This window comes from Zingiber officinale, chromosome 6A, assembly GCF_018446385.1.
Source record: "Zingiber officinale cultivar Zhangliang chromosome 6A, Zo_v1.1, whole genome shotgun sequence".
NCBI lineage: Eukaryota > Viridiplantae > Streptophyta > Magnoliopsida > Zingiberales > Zingiberaceae > Zingiber > Zingiber officinale.
In genome coordinates this window covers 36,587,511-36,606,064 of record NC_055997.1, presented here as the reverse complement: position 1 = coordinate 36,606,064, position 18,554 = coordinate 36,587,511, and positions in this window count along the sequence as shown.

Sequence of the window (18,554 nt, the reverse complement as noted above, 5' to 3'; positions counted from 1 at the left end):
CTACAAGTGCCCGACGACCCGAAGCTTCAGAATTAGCATTTCTTGTTGTCGGTATAATTTTTGATAGCTTTTATTTGTACTCATAATTGTAATATTTTAACGAGCTTATAGTTGTTTCCCACCGGAAGCGATCAAGGATCGCGGGCCTTCGAGTAGGAGTCGACTTAGGCTCCGAACGAAGTAAAATCGACCTGTCTCTTTGTGTTGTCTCTTTATTTTATTTCCGCTTATTCCGCTGCACGTTTTAACTCCGATAGTTTTCCGATAATCGAACGAAATAGCCACGAGCGCTATTCACCCCCCCTCTAGCGCTTCTCGATCCAACAATTAGTCCATAGAAGACGACCCACTCTAATACCAATTGTTGAGACCTTGACGTCCGCTTGAGGGGGGGAGGGGTAAATAGCGTCTCACCCAAAATGTCGCTTCTTACAATGGTTAGTATGTACAGTGGAATATAAAAATAAATACTAACAATAGAAAGCAAACCTAACACATTAATTTAACCTGGTTCGGAGATAAAGCTCCTACTCCACGGTTATCCATAAGGTGGACGATCCCGATCCGTCAATGGATGATTCCTCGGAGAACTTTTGGCTAGCTCGCGTAGCTCCTTGTGGGTGGAGAAACCTCGCCACAACCTCGTACAAGCATGCTAGATCACTTGGGTACTTGGAGACTCTAATTAAGGTTAACCACCACTAATTTCGTCAACCTTGGACAAGCACCCCAAGCTCTATTAAATAGAGCTTGGGAAGAAAACACCTACTATTTTCCCCGCCATCAGTCGATTGGTACAACCACCAGTCGATTAGTCCTAAGTGAAATTCGACCGTTACAAGCCAACGGTCGGCTACCAGTCGACTAATGAAAACACCAGTCGACTACTATAGTGCTGCTACAATAACGCTATAGTAAAACCCTAATCCTAGGATTTAACCGCTGAGTACATTCACTCAGCACTCGTCCTTGCCCGACCAACCTATACCTAGCCTTCTAGCTTCCTCCATTAGCCTTGCATCCTTCGGATGCCTCCCCATCCTTCACGTCTTACCTTCTGGAGCTTCCATCGACCTTGTCATTGTTGTCGGGTCTTCCTTTGCCAAGAGGTCGTGCCTCTGAGACTTCAACTATTGCCAAATCACACTTGGACTTACGTTGCCAAGACTACATGTTTGGACTTACACCGCCAAGACTTATCCTTGGACTTTCATCCTTTGCCAAGATCACACTTGGATTTTTTTTTTTTTTGTACTTGTATCCTGCACACTCACAATGCATATCAAATATAATAATAAACTTAACTTAAACCTTTGCTCAAATATTAAAACCTAGGATCACTAGATTGCTCCAACAAGAATGATATATAATGTTATTCTTACTCACCTAACATTGCATGCCACAACAACCAATTGGCCAGTTAAGGTACCGATTAGCCTACTAGTTAAGTAAGAAGCCCTTTTATTCAACTTTTCTTGGATGAAATTTTTATTTTGATTTCTTGATGACACATACTCCACAGGCACTAGATCCACTAATTTGAAATCCTGCAGCAACATCTTTTCCTGCATCTTTCTATATAGATGCCTATAATTAGAAAATATCCTAAAAATGATGAAATCTAAATTAATGAAACACATAAATAAAGTATAATTCGATCGAAAGCTTACCACATATACACAACTATGCAAGTGTCTGTGATTGACATCAATTCACAAAAGAGAATTATGTCATTGCAGTTAACATGGATTATACACTCCATGCCAAATACATCAGGAACTAATTCTAAACTCAGATTTTCTGTTTCGTCAAGATGCTGAAAATAACTATATAAGATATGTAAGGGTCTTGGCACATTAGACGATTGTAACTTGGACTTCTCTTTTCTATTGCCAACTTTTTTCTTCCTAGTCTTCTACATATGTAGATGCAAATATATATATTAGATATGTGGCATACTTTAAAAGTACACAAAATGTAGACACCACTTTGTCACATTTACGTCATCTTGCATACTGATCAAGTGTACAGGCCAAGCCACATGGCCACCTACAGCATCACCAATACACTAACATGTAGTTGGGATTGAAACAGGTAGTGGTGCTACTTGATCAATTGCTTTATCAATGGCGATCCTCATGTAATTCATGGTTAATGGAACATCATCAATAAAGTTGCCAAGTCCATTAACAGAGACAATTGTCCCATATGCAACAATCTTGTCGTTAGGCTCCAATAACAACATCACTACTTTACCTTATATGACAAACAATTAATGAATCATCAACACGTAGTGCTTTATAAGGCCCATTAGATACTAACGATGAGATAATAATATCAACGTAAATATATATTTCACCTGTAAAGCTGAACCCTTCTCAATAAATTTCATATCATCATCATCATCATCATCATCATCAAGGCCTTCATTTGAGAGGCACTTTTGATGTTCAACTTCAGGTTTTATATCGAGGGGGCATTGGGGTTTGACTGAGTAGCTACCCTTCTCCTCACTCTCAAGTTCTCGTCCACATTTTTTATACGCCATTGCTTCCAATTTTTCTATTCTTTCACCTTGCTCAGGAAGCATAGCTTTTGCCTCCATAAACTCTTTTTGTTTCCTCTCATAGGCATCCTTATCAACTTGCACCTTCCCTCTAGCAAACTTAAAGAAGGATGATGGAGTGACATTTGCTCCTATGCCTCTCACGCATCCACCATGTTCATCTGAATTCAAGGCCTTCGTGAGAATATCTTCAAATGGTTTGGTAAAGGACAACTTACCATCCTTCTTTTGTATAATATAATCATCCTGTCATGCATCCAAATACAATAACTTTAAATATATACATATATCATATATGTACAAACAAGCAATTTATGTCTACTTTTTCTTACAATCTTATTCACTGTTTGCTTCAACTTATCGCCGACAAATTCCCTTTCTTTGTTGAGTCGTCCTCTCTTCCAGAGGGTATAAGTTTGCCTGCCTCTTTCACTTTGTAGTTCTCTTTTTTTCTACAAAGTGATAGATGAATTATAACCACAGTGAAACAATTCACATATATCAACTAGAGTTAAAAAAGAGCACCTTAAAAAACTTACTATAAAGTCTTCAGACATCCAATTAATCATGAAACTACTCCAATCTTTAGGTGAAATGCAATTCCCTTGAGGTACCTTGTTCAGAAGCTTCAGATTATTTCTATTTAGTTGGATGAATGTCCTGGTGAGGTGAGTTTTATACTAATGCCACTTTGAATTTGTAGAGCTCAAACACCCATTCCTCCATTTTGGGTCCATTTTGTATGTCAACTACACAAAAAAAATATCTTAATTAAATAAATAAAAGTAAAGAAAAAAATGCATCGGGTAAGAAAGTGTCATGTTACTTACATTAACGGATTCCCATATCATGTTCTTAACTTCATCTGGCACCTGCTTCCAAGAGTGGTAATTAATATTAACTTTTTCCCGAGCAAGCACACCCATAAAACTCTGCAATTCAGAAGTCTTTTGCCCCACTAGCTATCCATACTCATTAAATCTCACACTCTGTTTAACTCTCTGAATCCTTTGAACAGCAAGCTTATTCATTTGAGTACGACCTCTCTTTGATCTTATTGTTTGGGTCATCCTGTTTGATCCTACCTCTTGGCTATCCTCAGCACCCTCATGATCTGAAGCAATAGACATTATTTTACTTTTACCCTTATTGTCTTTTGTATTTTTTTTTTTTGTGAATTCTTATCTTGTTCAACTATCTCATCACTATGATCATGCGCTGATTTAACCTTTTTTCTAGTGGCCATAGTGTCCAAAAACTTGGTCATAACAATAGGAATTTGAAATAATTAGCACAAGCATCAAGCATATGTAGAAATAGTTAGCACAACTACAGAGCATATCATTCAAAATCACAACAAAGTAAACATTCATATATTCAACAAAAAAAACTACTACCAAACAATGAAACAAAATTTTATATGAAATATTTTAGTGTAACATTATTCAAGATCAGAAACTTGATCAAGTAAATAATGACATCTAGAAACCATAAATAAAGTTACCAAACTAAAAATTCTCATTGTCAACCCAAATCTCATCACAATATGCACGAATACAGGATAGTTCATTGTCATCAGTTTCGTCAATATCCATTGATGGCATCCCTTTTGTGAAACATTGGTAGTGGATTGAAGGATCTCCCAACTTATCATCAGTGATGTATTCAAAATACTCTCTATTTGGAGTTGAAAGTACAACAGACCATGTGAGATCTTGAGGGTCTTCTACATAAAATACTTGCTTCGCTTGAGTGCCCAAGATAAATGGGCCGGATTTAAATCTCATTCTCTTGAGATTTACAAAGGTGAAACCATTATCATCTACTCTAATACCAGTGTTATTCTCAACCCAATCACACTTAAACACTGGAACTTGAAAATCATGTTAATTGAGCTTCCATATTTCTTGTATCACACCATAATACATCATGTCTATTATAATTAGATTTTTATCCTTTGCACTTGCAACTTGCATTGTCTGTGTAAGCAAGCTTACACTCAAGTTTTGAATAACTCGTGCATTATCACGTTCTTTGGTGCAATAAGTGACCCTATCAATCATATAACTAGAGTATTTTAGCACTTTCTTTCTAGGTCCATGCACCAACAACTTCACTTTTTCTGATAATTGATTGGAGGAAGAGGATGCTGTATTTGTAACCTATACTTCATCATAAGGGGGTTAAATTATTAAATTTCTTAAAGTTTGTGTGTTCAATAATAAACATGCGAATATTTATGGTACTTATGTTCATGGAACCAAGAAATAAAACTTCGGCGGTGCTTATCTTGTAACCACTTTGCACCTTTAATAAAAAAAATTTACTTCAAGTGTGCCATATGTTCCCTAATGAAAAAAATAATAGGATATTTTTGTTAACAATTTCATGAGATTATTATTGAACTAGAGGGCTTACACAATGTAAGGATCAACCTTAGCGTCATTTTCCAATACATAAGTGTAACGCCCGAAAATTCTCAAAGCTAAATTATAAATATTCTAGGATTATTCTGGAATTTTTAGATATTTTTTCCGGAATTTTTAGAATAACGGAAGTAGCAAAAATAATTAGAAAACGAAAACAGCCTAAGCGGGGATTGAACCCGAGACCTATGACTTGGAGATAATGCTAGTAACCAGTTGAACCCAGCAGGGCCGTGCTGAAAGAGAAGGGAAACATTTATATTTATATTTGAGTTGGGCCTAGTTACCCACTTAATATAAATTAAAAACTTAAGTTGGTTTGGGTTATTTTGAGTTTGGTTCGGCAACATCTCTTTCTCAAAAACCCTCACCGCCGAATACCCTCTCCTTCCCCGTCTTCCTCCCTTCCTCTCGGCGCCAACACCCAAGCAAGCCTAGGGTTTCATCCCTAGGGCCATAGGAGTGCCTTCCGGTGACATCTCGGGCACAAGGACGTTCCCCTCCGCGGGTAGAGCACGTGGACGCGAGCGAACCGTCGAGAAGTCGTCTCCACCGGAATTTTTAGCGATTTGATTTGTAAGAAATCTAGCACACAAGGTAAGAAACCCCTCACCTGCAGTATAATAGCTTCCGTTTGAGTTTTTATGCTTTAGTTAGGATGTATGCAGATTTTTATCGATATCTAGGGTGTATTTAACTCTCTTCGCAGACTTAGGGGTTAATTGAGTATTTCTGGATGGGCCGGACGCGTTTTTCCTCTTCAGATAGAGGTTCTAGACGTCGTCGGGTGCCTAGAGGTGGTCCCCCTATTAGAGAGGAGAGTTGGAGCACACTAAGTGTTCGATAAAATGTTTAGCGCAACATTAGACAGTTTTAACAGCATAGTTAAATGCATAGAAGCATTTAAACCAGCATATCAATTTTATTTCAGCTTTATGGGACTAGATGTCCAATGGGTGGGCTCCCACCGTCGCCTCTAGGTTCAGACAACCTAGTTCTAGGTTCAAATAACCTAGATTCAGCTAATTAGCATTTCAGTATTTTACTTTCAGCAGCGGCACTGTACTGGATTAGATATCCACTGAGTTGGACTCCCATAGTCGTCCCTAGGTTCAGCTAACCTAGTAAACCCTACTAGATTCGGAATTTACAATCCCGGGTCTAGTTAGGGATGCGCGCGCAGCAAGTACAGTTGCCAGGGCCCTACAGCAGCATGTTTAGTATTTTTATCTATTATATATAATAGTTTTCCAAATCAGTTTTAAAACATAATGGAATTCAGTATTAGCTCAGCTTCAGCTTAGCTCACTTTTGTATCAACTCAGCTTATTTCGGTTGTTAAATATGATAGCTTCATATACAGTTCTAGACATGTTATGATCAGTTTTATTTTATGTTCAGCTTATGTTATGCCATGCTTTGTATGATACCATGCCATGCCATGCTTGCATATTCAGTATGTTTTTTTCAAACAGCATGATTTAAAAGCATATTTGCATCGTATGCATGATTTAGTGAGGTAGATGGTTTCTTACTAAGCTTTAAGCTTACAGATTCTATTTTCCTTATACTGCAGATAAAGGTAAAGGAAAGATAGACTAGCGGAGGCTGGAGGTCAATGCACTGATGAGGATGTGTGTGGATGGGACATGGAATAAAGATCCTAGGGATCCAGCAATTTCAATTAAGCATATGAACTTTAGTATTTCTATTACTCTTTGTTTTAGCATGTTAAACGCCATGAGCTAACGAACCATGCTTCAGATTGTGCTTAGAATGTTAAATATATGATGTTAGAATGTTAGTTGTCATCGTTAGGGTGTTTCCTAGTCATCTTAGAACTGGAAATGTGGTCGAGGCACGAAACAGTGCTGAAATCAGACATTTGGCACGAAATCAGTAACTCGAATCGATCAGCTGATCGATTCGAGGGTTCCCAATCGATCAGCTGATCGGTTGGGCAATCTGTTCTGCGAACAGTAGGCCTCTGGATCGACCAGCCGATCGATCCAGTCATTTCCATTGCGAACAGAGAGCTCTGGGATCGATCACTGGATCGATCGAACAACCTGGATCGATCAGCCGATCGATCCAAATTATTGCCCCGAGCACAGTAGCGTGCTGGATCGATCACTGGATCGATCCAACTTAGGTCCCGCATACAGTAGCCATCTGGATCGATCACTGGATCGATCCGACTATTCCAATCGATCCGTGGATCGATTGGGAGGTCTGATAACAGCTGGGAAACATATATTTCAGTTCCTGGACCATAGGGGATGTAGTATATGTTAGGTATACTTAGATTACACTCCTTAGTACATGTAGCACCAAGAAATGTTAACAGCTTAACAAAATTTTAATTAGTACAGCTTCCGCGTCTAGATTAGTGATGGTCAGGGAATAGTTTAGCACAGCATAATGTGACGATCGGCCTTACAGCCTAGTAGTAGAAGGCGGGTCGTTACAGAGTGATATCAGAGCAGTGTTCCATACTTCCTACACACACATCAGCATTGAACCTGTAGCTTCCAAGTAAGAATACCTCTACTTTATTTATGTTTCTTGCTTTCTTGTATAGCCTATGTTTATAGATAAACTGCTGCATGATAGTATGTGATAGTATATAACATGATAACGATAGTTATACAATTATGATTGTAATAGTTATTCATGTTCTGTCCCCTATGTCTTTAGCAATGGCACGAGGACGCCCAGCTAGAAGGGCACTAGCTACTGAGCCCCAGCAAGAGGCAGGCAGTTCAGTGCCTCCCCCGGACCTTACAGCATTGGTGGCTCAGTTACAGCAGCAGCTAGCTGAACAGCAATAGGAGATAGCCACCCTCAAGGCTAATCAGCAGAGTACCCCCACAGTTACCCCGGAACCGAACCTGACGACTCCAGAAGTCTTAGAGGTTCCACCAGCTCAGCCTACAGCGCCAGCGCCAGCACCAGTACCAGCACCAGCAGTCCCAGCAGCTGAGTCAAGAAAGGAAGCCTATCTGATCCAGTGGCAGCGAGTCAAGCCAGAGAACTTCTCAAGCACTAGTGCACCATGGGATGCACAAGCCTGGTTCAAAACACTGGAGAGTACGATGGAGCTTCTGGACTAGCCAGAACACGAGAAGGTGAAGTGTGCCTCCTTCTGCCTGACAGGAGACGCACACATGTGGTGGGAAAGAATCAGAATGAAGCGCCTAGTGAACCAAATGTTATGGGCTGACTTCGAGAAGGAATTCTTCGAGGAGTTCTTTCACATACGGGTTACAAACCGCCACTATGACGAGTTCACTGAGTTTCATCAGGGTAACCTTTCAGTTGAGGAAGCCGTGAAGAAATTCAACAGGTTGGCTCGTCTATGCCCAGAGCTAGTCAGCACAGAGAAGGAATGAATCCGGTTGATGCTCAAGATGCTGAGGCCAGAGATAGCAGTGAACGTGGCTGGTGGCATACATAGGCCACAAACCACGGAGGAGTTAGTGAGCAGTGCCTTGACCACAGAGCATTACCAGAACAGCATAAAACAGCAGAAGCAAGTCTCCTCAGAGTTCAAAGGCCAAGGAAACTCTCACACTCAAAAACAGCAAGGCCACAGCTCTAACTGGAAAGGGAACTCCAACAGCAAGCGCAAATCAGGGAGTGACCCAAAAGGAGGACCATCTAGCAAGCGACCCAGCTATCCAAAGTGTGCTACTTGTGGGAAATTCCACCCAGGGGTTTGTCGCAAGGGCACACGAGGATACTTTGAATGTGGACAAGAAGGGCACATGGCCAAGCAGTGCCCGAACAAGACTAGTCTTCCTCAGTCACAGCAGATTCAGTATGCAGTCACCATATATCAGATGCAGGCCGCTCTAGAAGGTCCACTTATCAGCCAGGGCAGATTAGAAGCCCCTCTAGCGATGGCGAATGCGAGGATCTACTCACTCACCAGAGAGGACGTAGCCAATGCCTCGACAGTCGTCACAGGTCAGATTAGCATTTTACAGTGTAGTGCTACTGTTCTATTTGATATGGGGGCAACCCATTCATATATAGCCAGGATGTTCTCCGAAAAATTAGAAATACCCTCAGAGGTACTCAGCGGTCAGTTTTTGACGGCATTACCTTCAGGAGAGATCATGGCATCCACGCACTGGCTTAGAGCAGTGCCGGTCATTATAGCAGACAGAGAGCTCTTTTGTGATCTGATAGTGCTAGAGATGACCGACAATGACGTGATCTTTGGAATGGACTTTCTGATCAGATACGGTGCTACCATAGAGTGCCGTAAACAGAAAGTCATCTTCCAACCTGAAGCGGCAGTGCAATTTGAATACAGCGGGGAACCAAAGAGAAAGGCCAAGAAGTTTCTCTCAGCTATGAAAGCACAGAAGCTACTGGATTCAGGATGTACAGGATTCCTAGCACACGTAGTCAATGCCAGCCAGGACAAGAACCAACAGCTAGCAGAGGTTCGAGTCGTATGTGACTACCCAGCAGTCTTCCCTGAAGAGTTACCAGGCTTAGCACCAGACAGGGAGATTGACTTTGAGATAGAGCTCATTCCCGGTACAAATCCTATCTCCAAAGCGCCTTATCGCATGGCTCCAGCAGAACTGAAGGAACTTCAGGAGCAACTACAGGAGCTGCTTGACAAGGGTTTCATACGCCCGAGTCACTCACCATGGGGAGCACCTATATTGTTCGTGAAGAAGAAGGACGGAAGCATGCGACTGTGCATAGACTACAGATCACTGAACCAAGTCACGATCAAGAACAAGTATCCCCTTCCCAGAATCGATGACCTGTTCGACCAGCTGAAGGGAGCAGCAGTGTTCTCTAAGATAGATCTCAGATCAGGTTATCATCAGGTGAAGGTTAAAGAAAGGGATATACCCAAGACAGCATTCAGAACCAGATACGGACACTACGAGTTCGTAGTCATGCCCTTTGGCGTGACCAATGCTCCAGCTACATTCATGGATCTCATGAATAGAGTATTCAGGGAGTATTTAGATAGGTTTGTTATTGTGTTTATCGATGACATTCTTATCTATTCAGGAACTCAGGAAGAACATTCAGAGCACCTGAAACTAGTATTGCAGACCCTTCAGCAGCACCAGCTATACGCCAAGTTCACGAAATGTGAATTTTGGCTAGATCAGGTGTCCTTCCTGGGTCACATCATCTCAAAGGATGGTATTATGGTAGATCCCAGTAAGATAGAAGCAGTGAGTAACTGGAAGAGACCTAAGAACGCCAGCGAAATCAGGAGCTTTCTGGGATTAGCAGGATATTACAGAAAGTTTGTAGAGGACTTCTCCAGGATAGCCTCCCCATTGACAGCTCTTACCAGAAAGAACAGGAAATTTCAATGGACAGAGGACTGTGAGAACAGTTTCAGCGAGCTAAGAAGGAGATTGACCAATGCTCCCATTTTGGCTCTACCAGACAACACCAGCAGCTTTGACATCTATAGTGATGCCTCTAAGTTGGGACTAGGAGCAGTACTGATGCAAAATGGCAAGGTGATCGCCTATGCCTCCAGACAACTCAAGGATTATGAGAAGAATTACCCTACTCATGACCTTGAGCTTGCAGCAGTAGTGTTCGCTCTCAAAATTTAGAGACATTACTTATATGGAGCTCAGTGCAGAGTGTATACACATCATCAGAGTCTGAAGTATTTCTTCACTCAGAAGCATCTGAATATGCGACAGCGCAGATGGTTAGAGCTGGTCAAGGATTACGATATGGACATCCTCTACCACCCAGGGAAAGCAAATAAGGTAGCCGACGCACTTAGCAGAAAATCCAATGCTACCTTATTATCTCTTACAGCTGTGTCACCGCCCCTACAGAAGGAGATTGTAGATTTCGGTCTCGAACTCATCGTTGGACAGCTCTCTACTATGACCTTAGAGTCTACCTTGCTTGGTGATATTCAGTTAGCCCAGGAGCAGGACCCTGAAATTCAGAAAATCAAGCAAGGGCTAGCAGAATCAGAAAGTAGAGAATTCAGAGTGTCCGATAGCGGGGTGTTGTATTTTGGTGACAGACTGTTGATCGGGAGGAGCTACGAGACGGATTTTAGATGAGTCTCACAAGACTCTATGCGATGCATCCAGTTCCACCAAAATGTATCAAGACCGAAGAACCATTTTGGTGGCCCGGATGAAGCGAGACATCGCCGATATGTTAGCATCTGCCTCACCTTTCGAGAGTCAAGGCGTAACATCACGACGTGAGGAGTTCGCAGCCTATACCGATTCCGAATGGAAGTGGGAGGATATCTCTATGGATTTCATAGTGGACCGCCCGTAACCACGAATGGTTTTGACGCCATCCGGGTAATAGTCGACAGGTTGACTAAATCAGCCCACTTCTTAGCTATCAAGATATCCTACTCCATGGAGAAGCTAGCTCAGTTGTATCTCCAGGAGATCGTCAGACTACATGGAGTCCCATGAACCATCATTTCAGACAGAGACAGCAGATTCACATCACACTTCTGGGAGTGTGTACAGTCAGCATTGGGCACTAAGTTAAAGTTCAGCACAGCATTCCATCCTCAGACAGATGGTCAGACGGAGAGAGTAAATCAGGTACTCGAAGATATGCTCCGAGCGTGTGCCTTAGACTTCAAGGGAAGTTGGTGCAAATATCTGAGCTTAGCAGAATTTGCATACAAAAACAGCTATCAGGCCACTATCGGCATGACACCTTATGAGGCTCTCTATGGGCGGAGGTGTAGATCTCCAATCTGCTGGTATGAGAGTGGCGAACAGAAAGAACTAGAGCTTCAGACAGATCTAGTAGCAGATACCACAGCAGCTATACAGCAGATCCGCCAGCGGATAGAGACAGCTCAGAGCCGCCAGAAGAGCTATGCTGATATACGGCGCAGACCCTTAGAGTTTTCAGTTGGGGATTTAGTATTCCTCAGAGTAGCTCCCATGAAGGGAGTAATGCGTTTTGGGAAGAAGGGCAAGCTAAGTCCCAGATATGTGGGACCATACCTTATCAACAGAAGAGTGGGCAAGGTAACATATGAGTTAGAGCTACCCCAGGAAATGTCAGCTGTCCACAACGTATTTCATGTCTCTATGCTGAAGAAGCATACCCCAGATGCCACCCAGGTGATTGAGCCCTAGTCGGTACAGATCCGCGAAGACCTCAGCTATGATAGTCGGCCTATTTAGATAATAGACCGAGCAGTTAAGAAATTGCGGAACAAGGAAGTACCATTAGTCAAAGTTATTTGGCACAGTCACACAGCAGAAGAGGCAACTTGGGAGACAGAAGCCAGCATGAGACAGAAGTACCCAGAATTATTCTAAGTTCGAGGACGAACTTTTTATAAGGTATGGGGGATTGTAACGCCCGAAAATTCTCAAAACTAAATTATAAATATTCTAGGATTATTCTGAAATTTTTAGATATTTTTTCCGAAATTTTTAGAATAACGGAAGTAGCAAAAATAATTAGAAAACGAAAACGGCCTAAGCGGGGATTGAACCCGAGACCTATGGCTTGGAGATAATGCTAGTAACCAGTTGAACCTAGCAGGGCCGTGCTGAAAGAGAAGGGAAACATTTATATTTATATTTGAGTTGGGCCTAGTTACCCACTTAATATAAATTAAAAACTTAAGTTGGTTTGGGTTATTTTGAGTTTGGTTCGGCAACATCTCTTTCTCAAAAACCCTCACCGCCGAATACCCTCTCCTTCCCCGTCTTCCTCCCTTCCTCTCGGCGCCAACACCCAAGCAAGCCTAGGGTTTCATCCCTAGGGCCATAGGAGTGCCTTCCGGTGACATCTCGGGCACAAGGACGTTCCCCTCCGCGAGTAGAGCACGTGGACGCGAGCGAACCGTCGAGAAGTCGTCTCCACCGGAATTTTTAGCTATTTGATTTGTAAGAAATCTAGCACACAAGGTAAGAAACCCCTCACCTGTAGTATAATAACTTCCATTTGAGTTTTTATGCTTTAGTTAGGATGTATGCGGATTTTTATCGATATCTAGGGTGTATTTAACTCTCTTCGCATACTTAGGGGTTAGTTGAGTATTTCTGGATGGGTCGGACGCGTTTTTCCTCTTCAGATAGAGGTTCTAGACGTCGTCGGGTGCCTAGAGGTGGTCCCCCTATAAGAGAGGAGAGTTGGAGCACACTAGGTGTTCGATAAAATGTTTAGCGCAACATTAGACAGTTTTAACAGCATAGTTAAATGCATAGAAGCATTTAAACCAGCATATCAGTTTTATTTCAGCTTTATGGGACTAGATGTCCAATGGGTGGGCTCCCACCGTCGCCTCTAGGTTCAGACAACCTAGTTCTAGGTTCAGATAACCTAGATTCAGCTAATTAGCATTTCAGTATTTTACTTTCGGCAGCGGCACTGTACTGGATTAGATATCCACTGAGTTGGACTCCCATAGTCGTCCCTAGGTTCAGCTAACCTAGTAAACCCTACTAGATTCGGAATTTGCAATCCCGGGTCTAGTTAGGGATGCGCGCGCAGCAAGTACAGTTGCCAGGGCCCTACAGCAGCATGTTTAGTATTTTTATCTATTATATATAATAGTTTTCCAAATCAGTTTTAAAACATAATGGAATTCAGTATTAGCTCAGCTTCAGCTTAGCTCACTTTTGTATCAACTCAGCTTATTTCGGTTGTTAAATATGATAGCTTCATATACAGTTCTAGACATGTTATTATCAGTTTTATTTTATGTTCAGCTTATGTTATGCCATGCTTTGTATGATACCATGTCATGCCATGCTTGCATATTCAGTATGTTTTTTTCAAACAGCATGATTTAAAAGCATATTTGCATCGTATGCATGATTTAGTGAGGTAGATGGTTTCTTACTAAGCTTTAAGCTTACAGATTCTATTTTCCTTATACTGCAGATAAAGGTAAAGGAAAGATAGACTAACGGAGGCTGGAGGTCAATGCACTGATGAGGATGTGTGTGGATGGAACATGGAATAAAGATCCTAGGGATCCAGCAATTTCAATTAAGCATATGAACTTTAGTATTTCTATTACTCTTTGTTTTAGCATGTTAAACGCCATGAGCTAACGAACCATGCTTCAGATTGTGCTTAGAATGTTAAATATATGATGTTAGAATGTTAGTTGTCATCGTTAGGGTGTTTCCTAGTCATCTTAGAACTGGAAATGTGGTCGAGGCACGAAACAGTGCTGAAATCAGACATTTGGCACGAAATCAGTAACTCGAATCGATCAGCTGATCGATTCGAAGGTTCCCAATCGATCAGCTGATCGGTTGGGCAATCTGTTCCGCGAACAGTAGGCCTCTGGATCGATCAGTCGATCGATCCAGTCATTTCCGTCGTGAACAGAGAGCTCTGGGATCGATCACTGGATCGATCGAACAACCTGGATCGATCAGCCGATCGATCCAAATTATTGCCCCGAGCACAGTAGCGTGCTGGATCGATCACTGGATCGATCCAACTTAGGTCCCGCATACAGTAGCCATCTGGATCGATCACTGGATCGATCCGACTATTCCAATCGATCCGTGGATCGATTGGGAGGTCTGATAACAGCTGGGAAACATATATTTCAGTTCCTGGACCATAGGGGATGTAGTATATGTTAGGTATACTTAGATTACACTCCTTAGTACATGTAGCACCAAGAAATGTTAACAGCTTAACAAAATTTTAATTAGTACAGCTTCCGCGTCTAGATTAGTGATGGTAAGGGAATAGTTTAGCACAGCATAATGTGACGATCGGCCTTACAGCCTAGTAGTAGAAGGCGGGTCGTTACAATAAGGATGTGCCTGTTCTCGCTCCTCATGACAACAGTGTAGGGATCTAGCGTGCTAAACACGCTTAAGCGCAGCGGAAAATTAACTAGATCCTCTCTAGAAGATCCATGTGAAGGAGAAGAACAATCATATACTAATTTTTACATGAGAGGTATACCTTTGTTGCGTGCCTTTCGTAATCTCGACAGCAACTTTCCTTTAGATCCAGATCTCAGCGCGATTAAGCGTCCGTGCCTCTACGGTATCCACACGAACATATCCTTCGTTCGTCACACGAACGAAGCCTTCGGAGAAGAACCATCTTCTTGTGCTAGCAAGAAACATGGTTCGGCTAAAACTTGAAGATTCGGCCAAGGAAGGAGGAGGAAGAAGAGGGTATTCTAAAAGTCACACTTTTCATCTCATATCCATCTTATCTTCATCTAATGAAAAAAAATAAATCCAAAAGCCTATTTATATTCATCCCATGAATACCAAGGGTCTTTTGTCTCTTTGTATTACTCTTAATGGGTTGGATTATTATATTGGATTAATCATTAATCCAATAACCCAATAAGTCAAACCCATTAATCTAATGTGTCTAATTCGAATTGGACTCAATCCAATGAGTGGGTTCATTTGAGTCTAACTCAATGAGTAACCCAAAAGGTCTAATCATCTCATGATTGGCTCTTAAGGCTAATTACTAACAATCTCCCACTAGCACTAGTGTTAATCACCACTAAGATGACACCAACACTTTGGATTTACCCATTATTCTTAATATCCTTAGTATTTTAGTCAAACTAAAATACTCATCTCCAAACTAACATGTTCTTTGTGTGTGACCTAATATGCTCTCGTAACATTGTCAATGTATCCAAATCAACATTTGAGATACATAAGCAATGAGTGGCATCTAGCAATGCATCATTGCTACCCAAGTGTTGAGAAAGTCAAGATCTGACCTAACCTGTCCATGGCTATTATCTTGTATGCCTCAATCCTTCTATCCTTGATATCTCGATTGATCAATGAGGCATAGACCGTGTCATCCTCTTATCAATCTTTGTGTTTCTTGATCTCTACGTAGACACACTAAACAAATAGACTCAATATCTCATATTGACTCATCTGAGTATGGTCATACATTCTTGTGTCCTACTAATCAAGGGGTCTACAGATATCGCTTCCATCATATGAAAGGGATAGATCTCATCTACATCATTCACATCCCTCCGCATAATTTATTACATACCCAATGATTGACTTTATAGTCCACCCTATTACAGGTGATGTTTGACGATACCAAAGTACACAACTCCTTATGTAGGGAACTGTAGTGACTTCCGGTCTAAGGACTATTCATACCAATAGTCACATGAGAATATTTATAACACTCATATAATGATCCATGAAACATCTCATGGCGGATCAATTTAGTACATATTCTCTAATATATACCATGTGTCAACCTGATATCTCATATCCATGACTTATGAGATTAAGTCATCCGTTGACCTACATGCTAGTCTTAACGTATTAATATTACCCTTGTATATTAATGCTTGACTAGGAATAGTTTAGAGTAGCGTTCTCTACAATATCTCACTATCAATTAAAGCAATTGATATATTGTAGATTAGAACCTTCTACTCTAGGACATTATTATACTTATTCATTCGACACTGAATTGAAATAAATATAATAACCATAACCTTTGCCTTCTAATGATATAAGGAAATATGATACAAAATGTCCTAAGTCAATCAACTCTTGATTGCCTCTTAGGGCTTACACTAACAATCTCCTTATGTCACTAGTGTCAATCATTGAAATATCCAATATCTATTGACATAGTGTGACCATCATACTTCCTCGGTGTCAAAGCCTTGGTCAAAGGATCTGTAATGTTATCATTGTTTGGTTCTCTGCATATCCTCACATCTCATATATCGATGATCCCTCGAATGAGATGGAATCGTTGTAGTATCCAATACCCAAGACCACCATTTAAGTAAAATATATGCCCTAACTGTGATCTAGAATCGTCCTTGTCAATTTTGGAAGCTTGCACCACTGTAACCCTTTACAGTAATAGTTGTAACCCTTTACAACAAGCTCTTCATCGCCTCCAAAGATCAAGAAATAATCTTGAGTTCTTCTCAAGTACTTAAGAATATTCTTGAATGTTGTCCAATGACCTTCACCTGGATCTGATTGTATCTTCTCGTCATACTTAAAGCATATGAGACATCTGAGCGAGTACAAAGCATGGCGTACATGATAGACCCTATAGCAGATGCATAAGGAATTTGATCCATGCGGTCCCTTTCTTCCTTAGAAGAAGGGCATTAAGTCAAAAGACTTATGCCATGTGACATCGACAGGAATCCCTTCTTAGAATTCTACATGGCAAAACTTTTAAGTACCTTATCAATATATGTACTCTTGCTTAGACCAAGTCATCTCTTGGATCTATCTCTATAGATCTTGATGCCTAAAATATAGGCTGCTTCACCTAAGTCCTTCATTGAGAAATAATTCCCAAGCCAAGTCTTCACTGACTGAAGAGTAGGGATATCGTTTCCAATGAGAAGTATGTCATCTACATACAATATGAGAAAGATGATTGTGCTCCCACTAACCCACTTGTAGACACAAGGTTCATCTTCATTCTTGATGAAACTAAACACTTTGATTGCATCATTGAGTTAAAGATTCCAGCTTCTAGAAGCTTGCTTTAATCCATAAATGGATTGTTGCAACTTACACACCTTTCCAGCATGCTCTGGATCGACAAAAGCCTCAGGTTGTGTCATGTACACATCCTCGAGTAGATTTCATTAATAAATGTGGTTTTGACATCCATCTATCAGATCTCATAATCATAGTAAGCTGCAATCGCAAGACTTGATCACCATAACTGGTGAAGAGGTTTCATCATAATCTATACTATGAATTTGCTTGAATCCTTTAGCTACCAATCTACCTTTATAGGTATGCATATGCCTATCCATGTTAGTCTTCACCTTGAAGACCCACTTACATCCAATGGGTTTGATCCCTTCAGGTGGATCAACCAAAGTACATACTTGGTTGGTGTATATGGATTCCATTTCGTATCACATGGCCTCTAGCCATTTCTCAGAATTTGGGCCCTGTACAACTTCCTGATAACATGTAGGCTCATTGAGACCAACTAGCACTACATCACCATTGTCAGATAAGAGAAAAGAATATCTCTCAGGTTGACAATGAGTCTTATCATATCTGTGTAGAGCTTGTGCTACTTGAACAGGTTGTTGTTCCATAACTTCTTATGGTGTAACAAAATCATGATCCACAACATCTTGTGGTACTTATTCAATTTTCATCAAGGCTTTGGTGCTAGTTTGTGTATCTTGAATTTCTTCAAGATTGACTTTACTCCCACTAGTTTTTCTAGAAATAAACTCCCTTTCTAGAAAGACATCATTCCTGGCAACAAACACTTTGCCTTGTGTGAGATTATAGAAGTAATATCCCTTTGTTTCCTTGGGATATCCAACAAAACATCACTTGTTTGAATTGAGTCCTATTTTATCTGAGACTTGTCGTCTAACGTAAGCCTCACAACCCCAAATCTTCATATAAGACAACTTGGGACTCTTCCCTGTCCATATCATATATGGTGTCTTTATGACGGCCTTGGATGGAACTCGGTTAAGTGTGAAAGTGGATGTCTCTAGAGCATGTCCCTAAAAGAAAGTAGGAAGTTTTGTTTGACTCATCATCGTGCGTACTATATCT